The sequence below is a fragment of the Saccopteryx bilineata genome, unplaced genomic scaffold (genome assembly GCF_036850765.1).
Source record: "Saccopteryx bilineata isolate mSacBil1 unplaced genomic scaffold, mSacBil1_pri_phased_curated manual_scaffold_249, whole genome shotgun sequence".
Lineage (NCBI taxonomy): Eukaryota > Metazoa > Chordata > Mammalia > Chiroptera > Emballonuridae > Saccopteryx > Saccopteryx bilineata.
In genome coordinates, this window is record NW_027095614.1 from 1 (window position 1) to 27,467 (window position 27,467).

The 27,467-nt window shown below is 43.2% G+C and overlaps 1 pseudogene; it reads left to right on the top strand.

The window, feature by feature from the left end:
* Positions 1-2,729: 2,729 nt before the first annotated feature.
* Positions 2,730-5,574, top strand: LOC136318427 (histone-lysine N-methyltransferase PRDM7-like; annotated as a pseudogene).
* Positions 5,575-27,467: the final 21,893 nt, after the last annotated feature.

The window sequence follows — 27,467 nt, forward strand, 5'->3', positions numbered from 1 at the left end:
AATGTCATGCCTGCTGGACCCTCATGAGTAGAACAGATGCCTCCACCCACACCACCATTCTCCCTTCCAAACTGATTTCCGAATTTGTTTCCTTTAAAGTTCACCCCATCGGTGGAACCCAGATCATTCCTAAATCCCTACTGCAAGGAAGTCTAAGAAAGAAAGTTCACAGTTCACCAGCCTGCGCAATACACAGGCACATGAGAAAGACAGAAGCAGGGGTGCAGCGACCCGATCTACAGTTCCCACCCCATCATTTTGAACAAGAAAGTAAAGGTCTAAAAGAAATGTTTCTGATAATATTATATTCAAGTAAGGAAGCCTGTCAGTCATCTAGCAAATAGTTCCCAGAGGGAACCACCGACTCTGTCCATTGGTGAAGCCAATTCTTTGTGATCGATTGGTACTGCCTGAGGTAAAGCTATCATGAGAGCAGGGGATTATGGGCCAGCCAACCTCCAGTCCCCACACTGAGAGGAGGCAGACATGCCCTCCAGAGGCTGGAACAGGAGAGGCACTCCCTGAGAGCTATTCTTTACTGGTCCCTCATTGCGGGGACCTGGCCCAACACTGGGCATTTCCTCTCCACACACTGAGAAGTTGGCAGGGAGAGAAGCCATCCCCGTACAAATGAAGCAAAATGAAACACTTCCCTCTCCCAATTCTCAAGTCAAAAAGGAAAAGCGTTGCAATGACTCCCTTTTTTAAAATCACCTTTATTTTAATCAGCCTGTGTCAGATGGGCTACAAACCAGATGTGACAAGTCAAAGCAACTGTACAGTTATTTGAATAAATTCCTTTTTTAAATGGAAATTTTATTTCATATCAATGTTTCTGAGTTTTTGGGGTATATACCCAGTAGATGGATTGCTGGATAATAAGGTAGTTCTATTTTCAGTTTTTTGAGGAACCACCATACTTTCTTCCATAATGGTTGTACTACTTTACATTCCCACCAACAGTGGATGAGGGTTCCTTTTTCTCTACAGCCTCTCCAAGATTTGCTATTCCCTGTCTTGTTAATAATAGCTAATCTAACAGGTGTGAGGTGGTATCTCATTGCAGTTTGATTTGCATTTCTCTAATAACTAAAGAAGATGAGCATCTTTTTGTATATCTGTTGGCCATTTGTATTTCTTCCTGGGAGAAGTGTCTGTTCATGTCCTCTTCCCATTTTTTTATTGGATTGTTTGTTTGTTTGTTGTTGAGTTTTATGAGTTCTTTGTATATTTTGGATTAATTAGGCCTTTGATCTTGATAACATTGTATGAAATGAAATAAGTAAATCAGAAAAAACCAGGAACTGCATTATTCCATACATAGGTGGGACATAAAAGTGAGACTAAGAGACATTGATAAGAGTGTGGTGGTTATAAGGGGAGGGGAGAGAGGGAGAGGAAAAGGGGGATGGGGAGGGGCACAAAGAATACCAGATAGAAGGTGACAGAGGACAATCTGACTTTGGGTGATGGGTATGCAACATAATTGAATGACAAGATAACCTGGACATGTTATCTTTGAATATATGTATCCTGATTTATTGATGTTGCCCCATTAAAAAGAAATTATAATAAAAAAAAGTTTATTTCTGAATACCTTCTATGGACCAGACACTGTTCTAGGATATCTATCTATTACTTGATAAATCCTCATGTAAAACCTATAAAATAATAATCATTACTCTCTCAATTTTGCCACTGGGGAAACTGAGGCTCATAAATTAAAATTTATTACCCAATCATACAGCTATTACTCTGTGGAGCTGAAATTCAGACCTAACACTCTATTCCATAGCCCTCACAGTCCCAATTACATGAGTATTTCTAGGCCTTTTTTAGCCACATACCATCCAAAAAACTTTGTCATGCATTCTTTTCTATAGCTGATATTATACAAACAATAGAAACTCTTTATTTTCCAAATAATGGTTCTTAAATTTTATTTCCAAATATAGAATTATTGTATGATCATATTTATTCTACTCTTTAAAACTATACATCATCCCAGCTCTTCCAAATGTTATAATGATACACTGTTACCCTGTATTACAACAACAACCAATAAAAATATAATTGAGAAGTTAAGAAAATTTTCAAACAAAGTAAAGAGTCATAAAATTTATAAAAAGCAGTCACCTTAGAATAAGATATTGCCCAAATAAAAGTTTGAATCTCTTGCGAGTTGGCTTCTTCATTTATGCATGTGTGATATTCCAAATACTTTAAAGAGTTGTGAAGATGAATTCTAAATTTTTTGCAATGAAAAATGCCTTCTTGTTTCAAAGACTATACAAAGGGCCTGACCTGTAGTGGCGCAGTGGATAAAAGCGTCGACCTGGAAATGCTGAGGTCGCCGGTTCGAAACCCTGGGCTTGCCTGGTCAAGGCACATATGGGAGTTGATGCTTCCAGCTCCTCCCCCCTGTCTCTCTCTCCTCTCTCTCTCTCTCTCTCTCCTCTCTAAAAAAAATGAATAAAATAAACAAAAGACTATACAAAGGAAGTTGAAGTGTTATTTTTGGATAACTAACAAGACATCTTTAATTAAATTGATCCCTATACTTGAATAAACCAATACTCATATTAAAAAACATTGTGGCCCTGGCCAGTGGCTCAGTGGATAAAGAGTCAGCCTGGTGTATAAACATCTGAATGTGACCCACATTACAGAATTGAGTAGCAATGTTGTGAGTGCCTGGGCTCTCTCTGAAGCTCTATATGTCTAGGAACATGCACTACACCTTCCCTAATCTGTTGCTCTCATCCTCAGATTGTGAGAATTGTCAGAACTTCTTCATTGACAGTTGTGATGTGCATGGGCCCCCTACATTTGTAAAAGACAGTGCAGTGGATGAGGAGCATCCAAACCACGCAGCCCTAACTCTGGCCCCTGGGTTAAGAATCAGACCATCGGAGATCCCTGAGGCTGGGCTTGGAGTGTGGAATGAGGCATCTGCTCTGCCAGTGGGTCTGCACTTTGGTCCTTATGAGGGCCAGATCACAGAAGATGAAGAGGCAGGCAACAACGAATACTCCTGGCAGGTGAGAAGTATTTACCTCTTCCTCTGTCTTGTGGATTCCCACATCCCTCCCATGGCTTGGTGGGACCTGCCATTCCACATGCTAGGACATGGATGGAGACAATATGGTTAGCTCTGGGTACTGAGTGGACTTTGCAGACCGTGGACCAGCTCCTGTTGAGAATCACAGGTTAAGTGGGAGCAAAGTGGTACAGACACAAAAGAATGCCTCCTCCCAGCCTTGAGATGACAGGTCAACGCAGATATGATGAATAAGAAAAATATGTGGTCACTAGTGGCAATGCATGAAAGCTGAAAGAGCTTCGTTGACAGTAGAGTAAAATAATTTTATTAACTCACCATCCAAAAAAAATTCTTTATTTTTTTCCAGAAATGCAAATCTCCAAAGGGAGAAACTGCCATAAGTATGTGGATGGGAAGGATGAATCCTTGGCCAACTGGATGAGGTAAGGCCAAGAAGTTTCTGGGAGTCATGAAAACACTCATCCCTCTCAGGCCCATACATTTTTTCTTCTCATCATGCCTCCCTCAGTGGTCTGCCTCAACCCTCTGTTCCTCTTTTTTCTCCATTCAGTGCTGTTTTAAAGCAAAAAGTATATAGAGGAAAAAGGAAGATAAAAATATAGCATATGTCCTCAAAATATAAATATCTATGCTAGACAAAATTTAGGCACTGAAAAAAATTTTGAGGGCCTGAATTACACTTTAATTGATCTAATGAACATTATTTAAGCAAGCCCTAACTATAATATATATTCCATGTTAGAGGAAGGTATTCATTACTTAAACAGATTATATAACTTATCTTCTTATAAAGAACTAATTGCAGACATGGTGAAACAATACATTTTAGAAATGTTTAACTATAATTTTTCTATTTTTTGAGAAGTGCAGAGTGCCAAGATACCAAATCCAAGTATAGCCTACACCTGAGAGGGCAGCAAATTATCCCAGCCTCAATTCTAACTAGAGCTGAGTTCTGAACCCCACAGAGCAATGATCATTGGCCACTTTCCTGAGGGGCTCTTTTATCAGAGACTACAGAATGTGAATAAGCTATTATTGTTCTTTATAAATTTGCTAAGACAAAGAGACCTCCAAGTCCTGTTCGGTTGGCTCAGCTGTAGAGCACTGTCCCAGCCATGGAAGTCCAGGGTTTAATTCCCACCCAGGGCACAGAAAAGCACTCCTCTGCTTCTCTGTTTTTCCCCCTCTCCTTTATCTTTATCTCTCTCTTTCCTCCCACAGCCAAGGCTCCACTGGAGCAGAGTTATCCCTGGCACTGAGTATGGCTCCATGGCCTCTGCCTCAGGTGCTGGAATGGAGCAACATCCCAGATGGGCTGAGCATCGCCCCTTGGTGGGCATGCCAGGTAAATCCCAGTCAGGTGCATGTGAAAATCTGTCTGCCTTCCTGCTTCTCACTTCAGTGGGCAGGGGGAGACCTCCTGGTTTTTATGGAAACCTGGGTGAGGCATCAAATGCTACCTAAATAAAATGTGAGAATAGAGAAAGGCCTCTCAAGAAAAGATGTACTTCACCTGACCAGGCAGTGGCACAGTGGATAGAGCATCAGACCGGGATGCCACAGACCCAGGTTTGAGACCCCAAGGTAGCCAGCTTGAGTGCAGGCTCATCTGGCTTGAGCAAAAAGCTTACCAGATTGGACCCAATGTCGCTGGCTCACGCAAGAGTTTACTCAGTATGCTGAAGGCCTGCAGTCAAGGCACATATGAGAATGCAATCAATGAACAACTAAGGTGGCGCAATGAAAAACTGATGATTGATGCTTCTCATCTTTCTTCGTTCCAGTCTGTTTGTTCCTATCTATCCCTCTCTTTGACTCTCTCTCTCTCTGTGTCCTTGTAAAAAAAATTTAAAAAGAAAAAAAATGGACTTGGGCTGAATATTGAATGATGTGAACTAATCTAAACAGAGTCCAACATCAAGTAGCAAGTTCTGTGATATAAAACAGAACCTGAGTTAGTTTGAAAAAGCTAGAGGTTAGTGGGTTTTATGGCCAATCAGGGTGGAGATTACATCTGGAATTGGCTTTGGAAAATGGTATTAGGCAGGATGAGCATTGTAAGTAGGACCTGGAGATAGAAAGTCATTTGACATTGTGACAGGCTGAGACTTTGAACAAAAGGTTCTCCAGGAGCACTGTGGGAGTGGGTGACATCAGAGCCCGAGTGTCAGGTGCAGAGCTGGACATGGATCTGAGAGGCAGTAGGAGCTCATCATCTTTGGGTTTCTTTTCTTTCACCTGCCTCAATCCCAGGTATGTGAACTGTGCCCGGGATGATGAAGAGCAGAACCTTGTGGCCTTTCAGTATTGCAGGCAGATTTTCTATTGAACCTGCCGGGTCATCAAGCCAGACTGTGAGCTGTTAGTCTGGTATGGTGACAAGTTTGGCCAGAAGCTGGGCATCAAGGACTGCAGCAAGTGGAAGAGAGAGCTCTCAGCAGCTAGATGTGGGCACAACATTCTTCAAAATGAAAATGAAGAGAGAATTTACCTTAGATATTGTCATGGTACACTGTAAAATTAGTAAGATTTTTAATCAGATGCTTCAGATTTAAAGGATTCATTTCATATGCCTTTTATTCTTAGAAAATATATTTATATTTTTTATTTTTTATTTAATTTTTTTAAGTGAGAGGAGGGGAGAGAGACAGATTTTTTCATATGCCCAACCAAGACCTACCCAGCAACCCCAGTCTGAGGTCCATGCTCAGACTAGCTGAGCTATCCTCAACACCTGAGGTCAACACTTGAGCAAACTGAGCTATTAAGCTGATGATCAAACCAACTGAGCCACTGGCTGTGGGAGGAAAAGAGAGAGAGCAGAGGGAGAGGGAGGGAAAGATAAGCAGATCATCAATTTCCATGTGTTTTCTGACTGGAAATCAAACCAGGGACATCCACATACCAGGCCAACACTCTATTCACTGGGAAAACTGGCCAGGGCCTGTTTTCTAAAGGCCACCGCTGTCTAGCATACAGGGTAAGAGCAGAGGTCGGAGAGATGTGCAGCAGCCTGGAAATGCATGCTGGGATCCACACTGAGATGCATGGGACCTTCCTGAGTGAGGTGGGATGGTGGTGCTGTTCTAGACCACAGGGTGGCTTATTCTCTAAGATTTTCTTTGTTAATTTTGGAAAAATACACTTCAGTGAGAAATCCTCTCAGAGATGACTTCATCTCCAAGTGAGAGATTATGGATTAGCTGCAAAGGAATAGAAGTAGGAGTCAAGTATGTAAGAAGTATGGTTGGGGGATCTGGCTGGTTAGCTCAGTCACTTAAGCACAAAACTGTAATACCAAGGTTGAGCCCGGGTCAGGGCACATACAAGAAAAGACCAGTGACTGCATGCCTATGTAGAAAAATAAATAAATGCCTCTCTCTTACTCTCTCTCTCTATCTCTCTTCTTCTTCTTTTTCTTCTTCTTTCTTTTTCTTTTTTTTCTTCTTCTTCTTCCTTCTTCTTCTTCTTCTTCTTCTTCTTCTTCTTCTTCTTCTTCTTCTTTCTTCTTCTTCTTCTTCTTCTTCTTCTTCTTCTTCTTCTTCTTTCTTCTTTTTTCTTCTTTTTCTTCTTCTTCTTCTTCTTCTTCTTCTTCTTCTTCTTCTTCTTCTTCTTTTCTCTTCTCTTCCTCTTTCTATTCTTCCTCTCCATCCTCCTCCTCCTCTCTTTGCCTCTCAAAAATCAATCAATTTTTAAAAAATATGATTGAGGAAATATTTTGAAACAAGACTTCACATTGTACATGAAATGGGCTGACACTGAATAAAATCAAGTATGAATATTTGATGTGAGGTTTGAGGAAGGGCATATTTTCAGTTTATCATTTGTTGAAAAGTATGAGGAAAGCAAATTCTAGTTGGGGCCAGTGGTCTTTCTAAATAACTGTTTTAAAAGCTACATGTATATAGGATAGGTCAGCATTGTTCCACCCATACAGGGGTTGAAACAGCCCCTGATGCATCTTGAAAGTCCCTCATTTGTAATGCGTACAAAGGACACTTGATATGATCTTTCTCAATTTCTAAGGAAGATACAGTACATAAAAATGAAATGAGAAAACAGACTGTAAAAAAACATTTTATGAGAGACAGAGATTACACTGTCAACCCCATAAGAATGATTGATGGGACAGGTCTTAATAGAAAACAAAACATATGACTCAGGCAGCCTTGTCAACATCTGTCCTCACCAAAATTTTCTCTTTCAGTAGAACTACAGCCAGAGATACACCCATGTCCCTCCTGCTCTCTGGCATTCTCCAGTCAGAAATTCCTCAGTCAACATGTGGGATGCAATCACCCCTCTCAAATTTTCCCAGGCACATTTACAAGAAAACACCTCCAATCAGAGGATCCCTGCCCAGAGGATCCAAATCAGCAGCAGCACTATACTGATACACACAGCTGGGATGACAAAGCTGAAGTCAAAAGGACAAAGGAAAATCCAAACATTTGCTTAAAAGGACCAGTCCAAAGAGGATTTCAAGGGCCTTTTTTTAAACTCCCAAAGGACACTTGGGAAGCTCTAGTGAGCAAGAGAGAATGCAGCAGGAAGCACCCATCAGAGGCCAGAAAGTGAATTCAATGGACACACAAAAACTGTCTATGAGAGTAGGAATTTTGAGAATTGTACCTGTCAAGTATAGAGAGTTTGGGCAAGGCTTTGATGATGGGTCACATCTCCTCAGACAGCAGAGGACACACTCAGGGGGGAAGCCCTATGTTTGCAGGGAGTGTAAGCAAGGCTTTTCACTGAAGTCAACTCTCCTCAGACACCAGAGGACACATTCAAGAGAGAAGCCCTATGTTTGCAGGGAGTGTGAGCGAGGCTTTTCACAGAAAGAAGTCAGCTCTCCTCAGACACCAAAGGACACACTCAGGGGAGAAGCCCTATGTTTGCAGGGAGTGTGAGTGAGACTTCATACAGAAATCAAATCTCCTAATACATCAGAGGACATACTCAGGGGAGAAGCCCTATGTTTGCAGGGAGTGTGAGTGAGGCTTCATACAGAAATCAAATCTCCTAATACATCAGAGGACACACTCAGGGGAGAAGCCCTATGTTTGCAGGGAGTGTAAGCGAGGCTTTTCACTGAAGTCAACTCTCCTCAGACACCAGAGGACACACTCAAGAGAGAAGCCCTATGTTTGCAGGGAGCGTGAGCAAGGCTTCACATGGAAGTCATATCTCCTCAGACACCAAAGGACACACTCAGGGGAGAAGCCCTATGTTTGCAGGGAATGTGAGCAAGGCTTTACACAGAAGTCAACTCTCACTTGACCAGGCAGGAGTGCAGTGCATATAGTGTGGGACTGGGAAGAAGGCTCATTTGGCTTGAGCAAAAAGCTCACCAGCTTGGACCAAATGTCGCTGGCTCAAGTAAGGGGTTACTTGCCTGCTGAAGGCCCACGGTCAAGGCACATATGAGAAAGCAATCAATGAACAAGAAAAAACTGATGATTGATGCTTCTCATCCCTCTTTGTCCCTGTCTGTCTCTATCTATCCCTCTATCTGACTCTCTGTCCCTGTAAAAAAGAAAAAAGAAGTAAACTTTCCTCAGACACAAAAGGACACTCTCTGGGGAGAAGCTCTATGTTTGCAGGGAGTGTGAGCAAGGCTTTACATAGAAGTCAATGTTCCTCACACACCAGTGACATACTCATGAGAGAAGCCCTATGTTTGCAGGGAGTGTGATCAAGGCTTTTCATTGAAGTCAAAACACACCAGACAACACACTCAGGGGAGAAGCCCTATGTTTGCAGGGAGTGTGAGTTAGGCTTCACATGAAAGTTAGTTCTCCATGGACACCAGATGACAGTCAGGGGAGAAGCTCTCAGTTTGCAAAGAGGGTGAGTGAGTCATTAGCATTAAGTTGCATATTTGCAGCTACAGCTGTGACATAGGTCATACCCCAGCTCTGAGGGGACTTCAGAACAAGTCTACTGACCCTTTACCCTCTTGGCTCCTGTCCTGGTTTCCTCTGACTTCTCTAGAATCAGAGCCGAAATCCAGGGAGAAACATGTTTGTGTGCATGTCTGTGTGCCTGGCTCAGTCTGGGCACCTGGTCTCCCTCACTCTCTCCTCACTGCCCTTTAAGGGTGAGTATCATGGTGTACACCACATGGACTCCAGATAATTTCATAGTGGGTTTGAATCTCAGCTTTGCCCTCACAAGCTGTGCAACCTAAGGCAAAATTCTCAACTTCTCTGTGCCTGTTTTTTAATCTATAAAATGGAAATGGTGCCTGACCAGTCAGTGGTGCAGTTCATAGAGCATTGGACTGGGATGCAGAGGAACCATGTTCAAAACCCCAAGGTCACTGGCTTGAGCACAGGTTCACCAGCTTGAGTGCAGGGTTGCAGGCTTGAAGCTCAAGGTTGCTGCCTTGAGTAAGGGGTCACTCACTCTGCTAGAGCCTCCTGGTCAAGACACATATGAGAGAGCAATCAATAAACAACTAACGTGCCCCAACAAAGAATTAATGATTATCATCTCTCTCCCTTTCTGTTACTATCTTTCCCTCTCTCTGTCTTTCACAAAAAAATTGCTTCCCTGTCTCCACACTTTAAAATTAATAAAATAAAGAAAAAACTGGAATTGCCTGATCAAGGCATATATGGAAGTTGATGTTTCTTCTCCATCTCTCTCTCTCTCTCTCTCTCTCTCTCTCTCCCTCCCGCTCTCTCTCCATTCTCTAAAATTAAATTTAAATAAATAATTGAAATAGAAATTGCTACACTGTCAATCTGCAGGATTGGAGATATTCATTCCAAATATTTGGAGTCATTTTGGCTCAGATAAACTCTTTGAAACCTCCCAGTTTTCATGTTTCTTATTTTGATAGGACCAAGTACCTAATAAAAATAAGCTCTGCCTGATATATCATTAGAAAATGGCAAATTCAGACTACTATAGTATGGCACTCACATCTTTTAGAACTGCTAAACTCCAAATATGACAGTACTAATGTTCTCATGCATTCATTAATTCTGAGATGTCCCCTGACAGGTTTGAGCCTACGACCTTGTATCAGAATGACGCTCTAACTAACTGAGCTACCAGGCTAGGGCATAACCATGGGTTTCATCCAACTCTCTCATTTAGGGATACAGAATACCTCTTTCAGAACCAATAGATTACCACAAAAAAAGAAAATCCACAGAGAGATTAAAAAAAAAACTTACTTAACATAAGCAGGTAAGTGGATCAACTGAGGAAGGAGGAGCAGGCACCCTCTTCCTTGAGAAGAAGGAAAAATGCAAAGGAAGGAAGCCTGCAGGGGTAACTGAGTCAGCCAGTTCTAGATTAACAACTTCCTATAGTTCTCTGAAAGGGTGCCTGGAGGCACTTGCTTCACAGAGCAAAAAAGATAGAACTTATCTGAAAACCCCTTCACTTTTCTCAAAAGCTGTTTAAAAACAATGTTTACATACCTTAATTTAAAAATCCAACACTTAACCTCTAATTTCACCTAAATTCACCCTCCCATCCTGGGGTCATGGGAGTGACATATACTAGACCAGGGGTCCCCAAACTTTTTAAACAGGGGGCCAGTTCACTGTCCCTCAGACCGTTGGAGGGCCAGACTATAAAAAAAACTATGAAAAAATTTCTATGCACACTGCACATGTCTTATTTTAAAGTAAAAAAACAAAACAGGAACAAACACAATATTTAAAATAAAGAACAAGTAAATTTAAATCAACAAACTGACCAGTATTTCAATGGGAACTATGGGTTTGCTTTTGGCTAATGAGATGTTCAATGTGCTCCTCTCAATGACCACCAATGAAAGAGGTGCTTCTTCCAGAAGTGCAGCGGGGGCCAGATAAATGGCCTCAGGGGGCCGCATGCAGTTCACAGGCTGTAGTTTGGGGACCCCTGTACTAGATAAAGGAATCACAAACCCATTGCATGAAAACCCTATATTCTATAAAAGGTATATAAGATGTAAGAAATCTAACTTTGGGGAGCACATGTTTGGTTGCCTCTTTGGGGGTCACATTGCTTCACCAGCTAAATAAATCCTACCTTCTTCATCAAGTTGTCTGGGCATTTTTGTCCTTTGATTCCTGCAATATAACCACTGACAGATAATGCACTGTACCCACCCCTGTTCCTCCTGACCACCACCAAGGTGTTGTTCTCAAGGTGCACACAACATAACAGCAGAGACTCACATTGAGGACACATTTAAAAGGAACCATATGCAACATAAAGCAAGTGACAACAAACTTCAAAGATTTGAAATTATATAACCTGTTTTCTACCTTCATGACAGTTGACCTTGAAATTATTAATAACTGATAAACCAGGAAGTCCTTATACTAACACTTATAAAATACCACTTTATTATTATTTTTTTAATATGGTTAACATTTATTTTTATTTTCCCTCTATTTTTATTTATTTATTTATTTATTTATTATTTTTAAAGAGACAGTGAGAGTCAGTGAGAGGGATAGATAGGGACAGACAGACAGGAATGGAGAGAGATGAGAAGCATCAATCATCAGTTTTTTTTGTGACACCTTAGTTCATTGATTGCTCTCTCATATGTGCCTTGACTGTGGGTCTTCAGCAAACTGAGTACCCCCTGCTTGAGCCAGCGACCTTGGGTCCCAGCTGGTGAGCTTTTGCTCAAACCAGATGAGCCTGTGCTCAAATGGGAGACCTCGAGGTCTTGAACCTGGATCCTCTCCATCCCAGTCTGACACTTTATCCACTGCACAACCACATGGTCAGGCTAAAAAACTATTGTAAATAACCTGTAACATACACTGCAATTAGAATTCTAAAATAATTTCCTCAACTAAAAGATAATAATTTAAAATAACCTATGGTACCCTGACCAGATGGCTCAGTGCATGGTTGTGGGTTTTGTCATAGGTCTCAGCATCTAAAAGAAGTAACCAAGTTGTACACAACTAAATAGAACAACTAATTGAAAAAATGATTTCACAGTGGTGCAGTAGATAGAGCATCAGACTGGGATGTGGAGGACCCAAGTTCAAGACACTGAGGTCACCAGATTGAGTGTGGGCTCATCTGGTTTGAGCAAAGGTCACCAGCTTGGGCCCAAGGTCACTGGCTCAAGCAAGGGGTTACTCAGTCTGCTGAAGGCCCATGGTCAAGGCACATGTTAGAAAGCAATCAATGAACAACTAATGTGTCACAACAAAAAACTGATGATTGATGCTTCTCATCTTTCTCCATTCCTGTCTGTCTGTTCCTATCTATCCCTCTCTCTGACTCTCTTTCTGTCTCTGTAAAAAAAATGATTTCATGCTTCTCTATCTCTTTCTCTTTCTCAAATCCATGTAAAAACTGTAAAAATCTAATGAAAAAAGCTGTGATAGACCTGCAACATGCCTAGTGCATTTCTCTCAACAAAAAAGTAGAAGACACAGGAAAGAAAAACAAAGTAAAATACCCAGATATCTCTTCAGACCATGTTTCTATTTTTCACCTAGAAAAGACTAACTTTTTTTTTTTACTATCAACACAAGAATTCTGCACCTCACACTGTTTCCCACCGATTTCTGTCTCCAATGGTGCTTATCCTACACTTGAACCATTTTCCTCTCACTTCCCCAAAACACATGACCAGCACTGCCTTGGAGAAACTCCTCCCAAACTTGAACTAGAGGGCTAAGGGAACAACAGACATCTCAGAACATAACAGACTACTCTAATGTGCCACCAAACCTACGAATATTGGAGCCTTCTATCAGATTTGACTAAATGGAACCTTGAGACTACTCCCTGGAGCAAGTATTCCAAGTTTTATAGAATAAAATCTCACATTCACTTTGCTCTGTTTCCCATTCAACATTATTACTGAACAGACACCAGAGTCCTTAGACAAAATCAGGATCCCATAGACCCTAGACAACTTAAACTGAGCAATGGACCAACCCCCAACCAAAAAGGGGACTTGGCACCAAACACCAAACACTAGTCTACAGACCCAACCAAGACTAGGAAACACCAATGCCAGAAACTGACACAGCACCTTGGACACCAGAGTCCATACATCATGCCCTAGAACTGGAGCTGCTCGAGGGACCCACATTGGAACTCGGATACAAGACTACATGCAAAGGGACTCCAGGTGCACAGCAGAATACAGATTATACAACAAACCCTGGAGACACTCCTGATATGTAACCAAGACCCCATAACTGAACTTCAGACATAGAGCCAAATGACATGCTGCTTGACACTTGCAGCATGACAAATGCAGGAGCTGAACCTGATACTCACTAAGCAAACAGAGCCAGGACTCTATAAAGGACATCTTATGACTCCCTAAGTCCAAACAGCGAGCTTGAAAATATATTTCACTACCAGTGTAAATGTAGAAGAGAGAAACATCACTAGCAGCCCTACCACATTCTAACAAGCCCTACAAAAATAAACCAAGTAACTGACAGAAAGAACAGAAATAAAGCTTACCCTTAGCCAACACATGTTCATGATCTCAGCTGCAGGACTCTCCAGGACTTAATGCCCCAGCTATTCATGTCACATGCCTGGCTATTGACACTGTGTGGAATAAAATAAAAAAATGTTCTTATACTTTAAAAGTTCTAGCAGGTGGGCTAATAATCAAGTGAAATAATAAAATAAACAAGGAATATTCAATGTATAATAAAGACTCAAGGGGAACTGATATAAGACAATAAGGTTATACTGGGTATATAGATCACTTCAAAAAACTGAATAACAGAATCTAACATTTTTTGAAAAAAAATATTGATTGATTTTAGAGAAAGACAGAAGAGATAGAAAGGGGAAGGAGCAGAAAGCATCACCTCAGAGGTGTTGCCTCTAACCTGTGCCCTGACCCAGCAAGCCTCGAGTTTCAAACCAGGCAACCTCAGCATTGCAAATCAATGCTCCATCCACTGCACCACCACAAGTCAGGCCAGAATCTTATATTCACAAAGGTGACATGGATAACATGCAGCTAATTTGAGAACAAGTGACACATCTGACAGATTATTTTTGTTGGGAAACCCCAAAACATATTGGACACAAGAAATAAGGTAAGAAGGTAAAGAAGCTGCTCCTTGAAGTCTTCATGTCTAACAATAAGGTGCTTGTACTTCAGTTCTCTTTTGAAACTGGCATGTGTACAAGGTGACAGAGAAGCACACTTCAAACATATTTAAGAGACTAAAAAGCAACAGAAAGCAACCTTCAACAAGTTCATGGTTTCAAAGAATATAAAGTGTTTGTCTTGCTGTCATGGCCATGAACCTAAAAAATTTTAATAGGAGGGACCTACATGCTCCTTATGGTTTAAGGTATAAATGATATTTTCTAAATAACCTCCCAAATGCATCACATTTGGAAATGTAAAATAACTTCAATTGAATGATAATTAACATATTACATTTTAAAAAACCCTATGTGGCACTGGCCATGTAGCTAAGGGCAGATACCATTTTCCCAAATGCCAAGGTAACAGGTGTGAGCCCCATTGTCGGCACCTAAAAGGAGCAACCAATAAGCACATAACTAAATGGAACAACAAAGTGGAGCAATGAGTAAGTGCTTCTCTCTCTATGTATCAAATTAATGGATAAATTTGGAAAACCAATGAAAAGTGGAGTGATGGATCCACAACATGGCCACTGTGTTTCTCTCAGCAGGAAGGCAGAATAAAATGACAAAAAAAGGCCCAGATCCCTGTTAGGACCATGTTTCTATTCTTCAGCTGGGAAGGACGACCTTTCTTGACCATAAACATTCTGGATTCTGAACCTCAGTGTTTCCAACCCATTTTTTACTCCCATGGTGCCTCTCCTACAATGGAACCTTTCCTCTCTTGTTTCCCCTCTCACCTGGCCAGCAGTGCCTTGGGGAAACTCCTCCCAAACCTGACAGAGGGCTGAGGGGCCAATGCACTTCTCAGGACACAATGGATTCCTCTAATGTGCCATCAAGCCTATGAATACTGGAGCCTTCTATCAGAAAAGACTAAATGAAACCCTGAAGCTTCTTTCTGAAACACCTATTTCATTTTTTGTTTCTTATTTTGTTTGTTTTTGTTTATATGTTTCTGAAGTGAGAAGTGGAAAGGCAGAGACACAGACTCCCACATGCCATCAACCGGGATTCACCTGGCAAGGCCACTAGGGAGCAATGTTCTGCTTATCTGGGGCATTGCTCCATTGCAACTGGAGCCATCCTCAACACCCAGGCCAATTTGCTCCATTGGAGCCTCTTCTGTTGGAGGGGAAGAGAGATATAGAGGAAAAAGGGGAAAAGGTGAAGAAGCAAATGGACGCTTCTCCTGTGTGCCCTGGCCAGGAATAAAACCCAGGACTTTCACATGCCAATGCTCTATCACATATTCTGTTTTATAGAATAGAATATCCAATTTCTTTGCTCTCTTTCCCCATCAGTATCTACTTTCCTGCCAATGTGAACATAACAACCATTACTGAACAGAGACCTTAGACAAAATCAGGATCCAAGGACTCTAGATGACTGAAGCTGAGCACTGGACCAACTCTCAAACCAAAATGAGGACTCAGCACTGAACTCCAAACACTGGTCTCCAGAGCCATCTGAGTCTAGGAAATACCAATGCCAGAAACTTACATGGCACCTTGGACACCAGAGTCCATACGTCATGCCCTAGAACTGGAGCTGCTTGTGGGACCTACACTGGAACTTGGATACAAGGCTACATGCAGAGGGACCTCAGACCCCAGATGCACAACAGAATACAGATTCAATCACATACCCTGGAGACAGACTCCTGATCTGTAACCAAGACCCCATAACCGAAATTCATACATGAAGCCAAACACCTGACCCCACTTGCTGCATGACAGATGCAGGAGACGAACCTGATACTCAAAATGCAAACACAGCCAGAACTCCATAGAGAAAATCTCATAGCTCCCTAAGTTCAAGCAGGAAGCTAAATATATATTTCACTACCAATGTAAATGTAGAAGAGAGAAACATAACTCACAGCACTACCACATTCTACCAAACCCCACAAACATAAAACAAGTAATTGACAGAGGGAACAGAAATAATGCTTACTTTTAGCTGACACATGTCCATGATCTCAGCTGCAGAACCTCAGAGTTTAGTGCCCCAGCATTCATGTCACAGGCACTGAATCGGACACTCTGTGGGAACAATAAATTTAAAGATTTTTTCATACTTTGAAAGTTCTAGCAGCTGGGCTAATAATCAAGTAAAATAATCAGATGGACAAGAGATATTCAATGTATAATACATGCTCTGGGGAAATTCATATTCCCAAAAATACAAGACAATGAGGTTATATTGCGTATATAGAACATTTCAAAAACCTGAATAATATAATATTAGATTTTTGGGAAAAAATTATAGATTGATTATAGAAAAAAGAGAGAAGAGACAGAGAGCAAGAGAAAAAGTAGAAAGCATCTCCTCAGAGTAGTTGCCTCTCATGTGTCTCATTACCTGGCAACCCTAGAGTTTTAAACCAGCAACAGAGTTCCAAGTTGATACTCTATTCACTGTGCCACCTTAGGTCAGGCCAGAATCTTGGATTCTTAAAGGTGACATGGACAGGCCCTGGCTGGTTGGCTCAATAGTACAGCGTCGGCTGGGTGTGTGGAAGTCACGGGTTCGATTCCCAGGCAGGACATACAGGAGAAGTGCCCATCTGCTTCTCCACTCTCCCCCCTCTTCTTTATCTCTATCTCTCTCTTCTCCTCCTGCAGCCAAGGCTTCATTGGAGCAGAGTTGGCCTGGGAGCTGAGAATGGCTCCATGGCCTCCACCTAAGGCACTAGAATGGCTCCAACTGCAGCAGAGCAACCCCCCAGAGAAGCCAGGCATTGCTCCCTGTTGGGCATGCCGGGTGGATCCTGGTAGGGAGCATGCAGGAGTCTGTCTGCCTCCTACTGCTTCTCACTTCAAAAACAAACAAACAAACAAACATGCATCTAATTTGAGAACATGTGACATACCTGACCAGAATACGTTTTTGGTTAGGAACACCCCAAGCTAATTAAACACAAGAAATAAAGTAAGGTGTCAACAAGCTGTTTCTTGGAGTCTTCATGTTAACACTACAGTGATTGTACTTAAGTTCTCTTCTGAAACTACCATGGGCACAGAGTGACAACAGAGAAGTACACTTCAAACATATTGAAGAGGGACCACAAAGCAACAGAAAGCAATATCCAACAAGCTTCCAGGTTTGAAAGAATATAAAATGTGTGTTTGGTTTTCAGGGCCATTACCTAAAATATAGGTTGAAGAGGAACAGAGAGGGACAGACAGGCAGAAAGGGAGAGAGATAAGAAGCATCAATTCTCATTGCAGATCCTTAATTGTTCATTGATCACTTTCTCATATGTGCCTTGACTGGGGGGCTACATCAGAGCGAGTGACCCCTTGCTCAATCCAGCGACCTTGGGCTTCAATCCAGTGACCTTTAGGCTCAAGCCAGCAACCACGGGGTCATGTCTATGATCCCACGCTCAAGCAGTGACCCCACAATCAAGCTGCTGAGCCCGTTCTCAACCGGATGTGCCTGCACTCAAGCTGGGGACCTCAGGATTTAGAACTTGGTCCTCTGCATTTCAGTATGGTGCTCTATCCACTGCACCACTGCCTGGTCAGGCTAAAAAATATTAATCAAAGGGACACATGAGCTCCTTATGCTTTAAGGCATAAATGACATTTTCTAAATAACCCCCAAACACATCACAATTGGAAATATAAAATAACTTCAAATGAATAATGATTAAAATACTACATTTAAAAAACCTATGGGACACTGGCCATGTAGCTCAGTGCATTTGGCACTGTACCAAACACCAACGTGACAGGTGTGGGCCCGATTGTTGGCACCTAAAAAAAACAACCAATTGTTGTAAAGTAGCATACCTTACTTTTGCGGGTTTACATAGAGACACCAAGGCAAGTTACAGAAGAATTTTTAGGAGGAGATTTATTACTAAGCTGGCTGCATATGACTTACACGGAGTATAGCTAACCCAAATGTGTATGAGAAAAATAGCCCTGAAGCTAGTTATATAGACTTGATCACATATAGGTTGGGGGAAAAGGAGGGGGAGCATGACACAATAAGCTTACAACATTTGTCTATAGGATCTATGAAAACATTCCTACATATTAAAACTTACAAAGTAACACAACAGTGATGTCATTCTACATATCAAATACATTCATAAATTTTTTAGTGTCTACCTCCCATTCCTTTGTCTAGAGGTATATGTTAGTTTCAGGACTCCAGGAAGGGAGTGTTAAAATCAGTGTAGGATATGTAAATATTGTCTCCTATTGAAAGGGAAAAGAAGTTCTTCCCATTATGCCTCAGATAAGTGACTTTGTATCAGAGACTTTCTTATTTGTATATTAGATTAGAAGTTTTAATTTCTAAACTATAAAGTGGGGCAGACCGGGAGCTTGCTCTCTCGGTTCCTAAGATTAGCATTAGAGGAGAGAACAAAGAAAAAAGAGCAGAGAAAGGCCACATGGAGGAGAGAAGTAGCCAAGATGGTGGAGTGCTGAGGGAGAGTTTGTGCAGAGAGGAGATGGGAAACAGAGGTGAATAAGGTGAGGTAGAAACCTTTGATTCTAGGAAACTTGGATAAGTCAGTAGCTTTGTGAGCACTAAATGAGGGGTTTGGAGCCCAGTGTGTGTTTTACTTGCCCACCGGTGCAAGCTAGGATTAAAGATAATGGCCCACCAGTTCTTGGCTCTGTTGTTTCATTACCATCTGTCCGAATCAAATGTGAACCTGCATGTGCCAGAAGGCTGTGATATGGCCAGGGCTACTGGCTTTACAATACATTTTTACTTTCAACCAGTCCCACAGATTACCTGTTATGTTCTCAGCCTCCCTAATCTATCACCAATTTTATGTAACCCCTTGTCTTCAGCTTTGCTTCTGATGTACAAAATATGGGGCAAAACGCCATTTTCCAGATCACTTTTTTAATCTGCTGAGACTTTGATTACCAGCAATTGTAGACAGTTTCACTAAAATAAACTAATAGAAATTGTACAGGTCTGGACGTTGCTTAACTTGATAAGGGAGACCTGGGGGGAAAAGGCTCCCTCCCCTCAGTAAACACCTCCAGGGAAGGGCCGCCCCTCCACAGAACGAGAGCCACTCTACAGAGGGAGGGTCCCCTCACTCAGAAGGTCACCAAATCCTAGGAGGGAGACCTTCTCCAGGGAGTTATCCTCTCCCAGGAGGAAGCTCATGTCCAAGGTGAGGCTGGAGCTCCTGTCCACGAACTGACCCCCCCAATAGAGGTCTTCTGCCCTCACTGTCCCTGCCCCACCCCACCCTGCGCTATCTACCGGCTCCTTGCTGCCCGCCCCGCACTTTGCCGACCCTGCCCCACCCCGCCTGGTGTTGTCCCCGACCTGCGTGGACCCCGCTTCTCGATGGCCCCACCCCCCCACATAGTCCACGCCCTGCACCATTTGTTCCACCCATCACTGCCCCACACCATCCTTAAAATATAAGCATGTAAAGAGATTCAAATTGAAAGACGGGATGAGACACGTGGGTGATGCTAAAGTAGGTTGAGAATTTTTGGTTACTTGCACTCAGCTTTCATTTCAACTTGCGCACCAGATTGCAGCAAGAGGAAATAACTTTCTGGTGACATTTACCTAGCTGTCTTTCTCAAGATGTCCATGACATGGCAGGCAAAAACATAGTGTGGGTGATTTCCACGATGGGTCCACTGCGATATTGATCCAAATATATAAAATAGAACAGCAAATGCCCTGGATGAATGGCCCCGCTGGTTGGAGCATCGTGCTGAGATGCAGAGGTGGCTGGTTTCATCCTAGGCTGGGGCACATACAAATACAGATTGATGCTTCTGTCTCCCTCTCTCCCCCTTCCCCTCTCTGGATTCAATTAAAAAGAAAGACAAAAAATAAATAAAAATTAAGCAACAGTACTGCCCTCTGCATTAAAGGAGAATCCAGACTTGGAAATAATTCCTACTTTAAGACCCTCACATGCCTAACCTTACCTAGGTATCTTGTTTGCCTAATGAAACAGAGACAATTTTGTTATCTCAATTTCACAGGCATTTGAACTAAAGACTTATTCTAACACAGTTCAAAGTCCAGAACCGATGGTCCAAGATGGGCTAGGAAACTCTGCACTCACAGTATCCTGGAGACATCGAGCAATCCAAGTCCTCCTTGCAGCTTTGTGTTGAATATTGTACTTTAATTTTTTTTATGTTAAGAAAACCTTCACACAACCAGAGAGTCCAGCTTGCCATGCTCTCACCCGAGGTGGTGTTTGAGGTGGAACTTGGGCAGGAAATGAGATAGGATAGGTGGGGAGGGAGGCGTAGCTTGGCCCCTTCCAGGTGCTCAATCAACAGATCCCTTTAAGAGTGCCCTCCCCACTTCTACCCCCTCCCTGTCTGATGGCATTCTAAAATCTGTTCTTGAGTCCAGGGCACCGGTCTGCTTCTACCCACGTTTTCTTCCTCTAAGACCTCAACTGACAGGAGCTTCCCACAGGCTTGAAATAAAATCTAGAGCTGACTTCTGGCTCCACCACCTATAAGTTTTGTGATTTCTGGCAAATAAATGAAAACTTAGTCTTCCCCTCAGTCAAATGGGGAGACAGCTCCCTCTCAGGTGGCTGTGAGGATTCAGGAAAGTAGTGCGTGTTAGCTCCTGCCAAATGTGTGACCCTCTGTCCTTTTGTCCTATATTGCTCCATGCCTCATATGACATTCCTATAAGTCCCCTCCTGTCTGCAGCCACCACCACATAGCATGTGAGACCTTGGAGCTCAGGATGACTCTCTTCCACTCTGTTCTTGCCATTCCCAGCTGACACCCAGGCCAATAATAAACTGATATGGCCAAGCACCTGGATGGCCAGGCTTAGCTGGGGATACCTTCCCAGTCCTTGCTCTCTCACTACCTCTTTATTGCTTGTAGACTGTGGTCTGAGAAGGGACACTAAGGAGCCACCTGAAAAGGGAAGGTTTCCAGAGGAAAAGGGCAGAAGGACTCAGTGCCCATAACCTCCACCATTATTATGACTTGCTCTTGGCCTTCTCCAGAAGCAGAGTGGCTATGGCACAGAGGGGCCAGACCCACAGGCCATTGGGCTGTTTTTCCTAAACTCCTTCCTGACATCTAATGTGAGATCCTCAAGCTGTAGAAATTGTTCATATGGCCATACTGGGGTCTCTGTAAAGATGAGACTCTCCAACCTATTCATTTATAAAATTCATTTTAAAGTTTTTATTTATTAATTTTTTAGAGAGAAAACAGAGAAAGGTGTGGAGGAGTGAGAAGCATTAATTTGTAGTTGCTTCTCCTGTGTGCCTTGGCCAGCAGAGCTTAGGGTTTCTAACCAGCAACCTCAGCATTTCCAGCTCAATGCTTTATTCATTGCACCACCACAGGTTAGACTATTTATTGATTTTAGAGAGTAAGAGGAAGGGGAGTGGGGGGAGACAGACAGAGGGTGAGAGAGAGAAACATTGATTTGTTGTTCTACTTATTTAAGCATTCAGTGGTTGCTTCTGACATGTGTTCTGACCAGAAATCAAATCTATGACCTTGACATATTGGGAGGACATTCTAATCCACTGAGGAGCTACCCGGCCAGGGCTCCACCCTATTCATTTTGTAAGTTAGCTCTCAATATGCCAATGTGGCTTATCTGTGTCCATGGCTAAGAAATGGGACACCTGCCAGTGCATGATGACCTGGGCCTCCTTCACTCACTCCTGCCTGACTGGAAGGCAGGAGACAATAAACTTCTGAGGACACAGTAGATTCATGAAATAGGCCATCAAGCCTAGAAATACTTGAGCTTTAGTGCTGATTAAGCTTAAGCTAAATAAAATGTTGAAGCTTCTTCCTAAAACAGGCTTTCCTAGATTTATAAAATATAATGTGCAAGTTTCTTACCTGTCTTTCTCCACCAATAGCCAGCTACCTGTCTATAAAAACACAAAAATCATTACTGACAGACACCAGACAGAGGCTACAGTTAGACTCAGGATCCCAGACACAGACCCTACATTTCTTCACCTAAACAATAGACCCCAAACCAAAAGTAGGACCCTGTGCCCCAAACCAAACACTGTTCTTTAGCCCCAAGTCAGACCCTGAAACCCAAATGCCAGGCACCAGAGACTGACACAAGAATTTGGACACCAGATGCCCTGCATTACATCTTATAGGTAGAGCTGCATGTGGGCCCCACACAGATGCCACAAAGCTCAACAGAGTTTTAACCATAGGGGTCAAAGACTGAATCCACATCTGTAACCAAGACTTCACAGCCAAACTACAAACATGGAGCCAGACAACGGACCTAAGTTTCCACACAACAGATGCAGGATCTCAACCAGATTCTTACAATATAAGGATCAGCTGGGACTCAATACAGAAAACTCATGATTCTCTGAGTCTAAGCATCTAGCTTCTCAGATGTGTCTTCCTGCTAGTGTAAATGAGGAAGCACTACATAATTCCACCAAACCCTGCAAAAATTAACCCAAACAGCTGACAGTGAACAAAAAGAACAGTAACCCCAGCTGGCAGAAGTCCATATCTCAGCTGCAGCACTTCCCTGAAGTTAGTTTCTCATCCTTTATCTTCACATGCCCAGCTCATTGACAGGATGAGGGATAAAAAACAGACAAACAAACACATTTTCCTTGTACCTTGTAAGTCCCAAGAGCTGTGGTAATAATCAAATCAACTAAATCAGATAAACAAGAGATACTCAACATATAATACATGCTCAAGGTGAACTCATATTCATACAAGACAATAAAGTAACAGGGGGTCTTCTCACAGGAAGAAGGCTCTGCCTTGTGAAACTAAGGGGTCATGCCCGTAAGCTCTGGGTCAAGTCATTTTGGAAGGGGTCTCACCTGACACAGGGAGTCCTATCACATTGGTTCTGTTCCCTGTGAGCATAGGAAACAGGCCCACCAGAGAGAAGGGGGGTCCTGTCACATCAGGTCTGGAACCTGTGACTATGAGGGGAGGTCCCTCCCTGAGAGAGTAAGGAGGGTATCACATCATTTTTTGCTGGAGTCCAGCCCTGGGGGGGGGGATCCAGGGGTCCCACAGAAGGAGATGGCATTGGCAAAATTCGAGTGAGAGAGCCAAGTTCTTTTCTTTCTCTTTATTCTCTAGTTAGCATTTACTACCAGGCATCTCCCTCAAATGCTAGTACAGCTCCTTTTTTATACACACACACCAAGTTAAAATTACATGGTATTAATCATTGCTTCTGTTTCACTATGTTTACATGTTTCCAGATAACAATTATTTTATATATATAAACTACAAATCAGGTGGCAAATCATTCAAAGTACAATTAAAAAATAACTTGAATAGCGGTAACAACATTGGTAAAAGCTTTTAAAGGATTAGTACTAACTAATAACTTAACTTTACTGTTGTTGTGAGTCAAGGGGCAAAGAGAGATTAACAGATGAAATCATTAAGGATTAACAAAGTATCACCGCTTGCTCAGGCAAATGGCCTTGAGTTTATGCAGTGTCCTGACTTTTCTCACAAGATAACAAAAGGCTTGCCCATTAAAAAATTGACATAACATTAAGAGTAACTTTTACTTAAAGATATAATAGAGTGCACTCACAAGATAGCTTAGTAGCAACATAATTTCAGAAGACATTAATTGCTATTGCTTCTATGGATGCCCCCCCATTCCTCTCATTATCTGAAGAAAAAAATCTTAGAAAGTACACAAACCTCATGAGAGTGTCTCACTGAGAAAGCCCAGCAACTGCCTTCAGTCATAAAACAAGTCTCTTAGCAAAACATTCTTTTCTTGCTGACTGCATTCCCACCCCAGGCCATGCAACGGGCCATTCCATTACTCCTTTCCTAAGATTCTATTGTCTAGTCAAATTTTATTTATTTACTATATTCACACACTAGTTAAGTTCTAACTATATTCTTCTTAGAGTGTTCCACCATCTGCAGGTCAGGTAGGCAAGAAGAAAGGAAAGTTTCTCTACTCTATCACATGAAAAGGCTAGGGAGGAAAAATGATGAATTAAGTGAAGGCCGAAAGGTGCTCTGTGCACAGCCACTGCCTCCCATTCATTCACAAGTCACAATCTATTCTTTCTAACATGATTAGTAAGAAGAAATTCTCCTACAAACTTAACCCTTTATGAGGAATATCATAGCCAGCCTCTTATGTTTATGAGCCCAGTTCAAGGGGCTTACAGGCTTTTCAATGGAACTTATACCTTCTGTCTTATTTCCAAAGAAATTACTACAAATCTACAGGGAAAGCATGGTACTATTATCCCTGTGCCACAAATAATAGCATGCACCCAGAAAAAGGGGGGATATAAGGCCAGATTAATTCAAAAAGTCAAAGGGGGAAGTATCATTGTGCCTTTCCTTTGCAGTGACTTTGTCAACCCGCAGCCATTGGTCTTTATTGTGGTGACTCTGTCAACCAGCAGCCGTTGGTCTTCTCTGCTGTGACTTTGTCAATCAGCAGTTTTTTATCTTCTTCTGCTGTGACCTTGTCAGCCAGCAGTTGTGGGTCTTCTGCTGTGACCTTGTCAGCCAGCAGTTGTGGGTCTTCTCCTGCTCTGACCTTGTCAGCCAGCAGTTGTTGATCGGCTCCTGACAATTTTTGATCCACATGAGTGCAAGGAAATGTCTTTCCCTGAGAGTATAGGGCTTCCTGTCACATCTGCTCTACATCATTTGATGGTGTGGAAGGGTCACAACTGAGAGAGTAGAGGGTCTGGATTTGGTCACACTGGCTCTGGACCCTGTGATGTAAGAATGGATCCTACCACAAGAGTCATGGTAGAGCAGGACTGGGTCTTCTGACTGTGGTGAGGGGCCCCAAAGGAGGGGGTCATGTGAGCTATGGATTTTCTCTCCATGGAGAAGAGTCCCACCTGACGGAGTGGTGAACTTTCTCCCATGCGCTTTAGTTTCTACCATTATGGAGACAAAGACATCCAGAGCTGGGGGTGATGGGAGGTGCCTTGGACATTCACTGTGTCCCTGCAACATGACAATGGCAGATGCTCGATAAACAGGCTCTGTTCCCAAGGTGCACACTAGATGGCAGCAGAAAAAAGCGTTCCTGGCAGCATGCACCAGAGTGTGCATGAGGTTCAGCTCAGACAGCCAGACAGCGTAGAGAATCCAGTTACATTGGCTCTGCCTCCTCTAAGTGTGGCCAGGGGTCTAACCCTGAGCGAATATGGAGCCCTGACACATCAGATCTGACCGTGTGATTATCGGCAGGGATCCCACCTGAGACTAGGGGGTCCTGTCAACTGCAGCAACCAGTAAATGCTTACATATATGGAATAACAAATTTCTCTCTCTTATCAATATTTTTTTTTAAAAAAAGCTGAAGGCCTGGCTACTGGAATTGGCGGCAACTGATGCTGCTGGACCCTGCTGGCTCTTCCTCTCTGCAGGGGAAATGTAAGCCCAGACACATCACCGGGCAGCTCCACGATTGTGGTTTTCATTCCATTCCCCTTCCTCAGGCTCTCTCTCTCTCTCTCTCTTTCTTTTTCTTTCTCTCTCTCTCTCCATGACCTTGTCGCACCCAGGCTTTCTGTTCTGAAAGCCTCAGTCCTCTCTTATTGCACCTTACTCTACCATAGGCACGCAACCCTCCTCTCCCTTACCCACCTCTTCATAGCGCCCCTCACAGCAGCCCCGTCCTCCTTCCAAACACAGGCCACAGCTCCTTCCCTTCTCACCCCGGGTTTCTCCAGCCCCAAAGTGATGCAGCTGTGCCCTGCTTCCACCTCTGCCTACACTATACCCCTCACCTGGCCCAGCCTGGGCCCTTCTCTCACCTCCTACCAGAGCTGCACTCCTCCCCACACTGTCTCACCTATCCCCTCCCCACCTGGCAGCGTCCTAGTCCTTGTTTCTATGGAGGTTATTTGTCTGAACATCACCACCCTCTCCCATCAACATTCCACCCCTAGAACCTTGGCAGCCTGTGCCCTGTCTGGCCTGACACCCCGGACAACTTCTGCAACATCTGCCCATGCAGATTTATCCACACTGGGCATTTGGGTTCTGACACCGCTGGGCGGGAAAAGCAGAGGAGAGACAGGCAAAGGCTGGGGGAGGCTGTGATCTGAGAAGTGCTTCTGGAACCTGGCCGGCTGGGAGTGGCTTCAGGACCAGTGAGCCCTGATCTGAGCTGAGCAGCTGGGGCAGGGCTTCCTGGCAGTGGCTTGGCCAGACTCATGCTGGATGAAGTGCACCCCTCACCCCAGACCCAAATACCTCTCACAGGCTGGCAAGAAGCCACATCCAGGTCTATTCTTGCCCTTGACCTCAGGGCACCCTCTGCCCAGCACAGACCTGCTAGAGCCAGGAAGAAAGAAGTGGCTCCAGGTCTCTCCTCATCTGTTTCTGGAGGCTCCAACTGCCCATGAAATGCTGGGCTAGAGTCTGGAGAAACAATTCTCCTCCAGGCCTCACCTGGCCCCTTCCTACAGAAATCTCTCCTGCCCATCATTCTGGCTAAAGTAGGGGTGGAAATTCAGCCCCAGACAACCCCTTTCACCACACAAGCTACTGCAGCTGAGATGCAGAATTCTGCTCATGGTCTTTCCTGGCCAGTGAACTGAAGACTCACTGTGCTCTTCACACCCTGGCCTGAGCAAAGAGGGAAAATTCACCAGCCAGTCTCATTTTCCCATTTTCCCATGACCCCCTCAAAGAGATGCATGCAGAGAAGATAAATATTCATCTCTGGTCTCTCCTCATCCCTTAGCAGAAATATCTGCTCTGCCCTCACATACTGACCTCAAGCCTCCATGGAAAACTTGCCACAAGTTCAGCCACATTCTTCTCCAGACATTCCCTCTTCTCCTTTATGGTTGCTGGGTATTGGGATAGAAAGTCTTCCTCCAGGAATCCCTCACCCCTTACCCCAGGACACCAGATGTCAGACATGTGGATCCAGAGAACAAATCTCTCAGGGTCTTTCTCCTATCGCTTATAAAAGTCCTCCTTTCTGGAGCTTGGTACATGCTCCTAGGCTCTGGACTTGGCTCTGCTGCCTGGAAGCCTGTGAGATTGGACTTCGCCATGCACAATAAACTGGGACCACAAGTAGCGTGCTTCTGAATGTGCTTTGCATCTATAGAAGAGGCTCACAAAAATTGGTCCCAAGAGAATAGCTCATCTAAATCGGGACATAAAGCATGTACCACATAAATAGCCTGGGTACACTTTTTGGGTCCTCACAAGCTGCCTGTAGCTGTTCTCCTCTCTCTCTCACCTCAATCCCCTCCACTTACCTAATATCCCCTGGACCACATTGCTCACTTTACATTTGGATT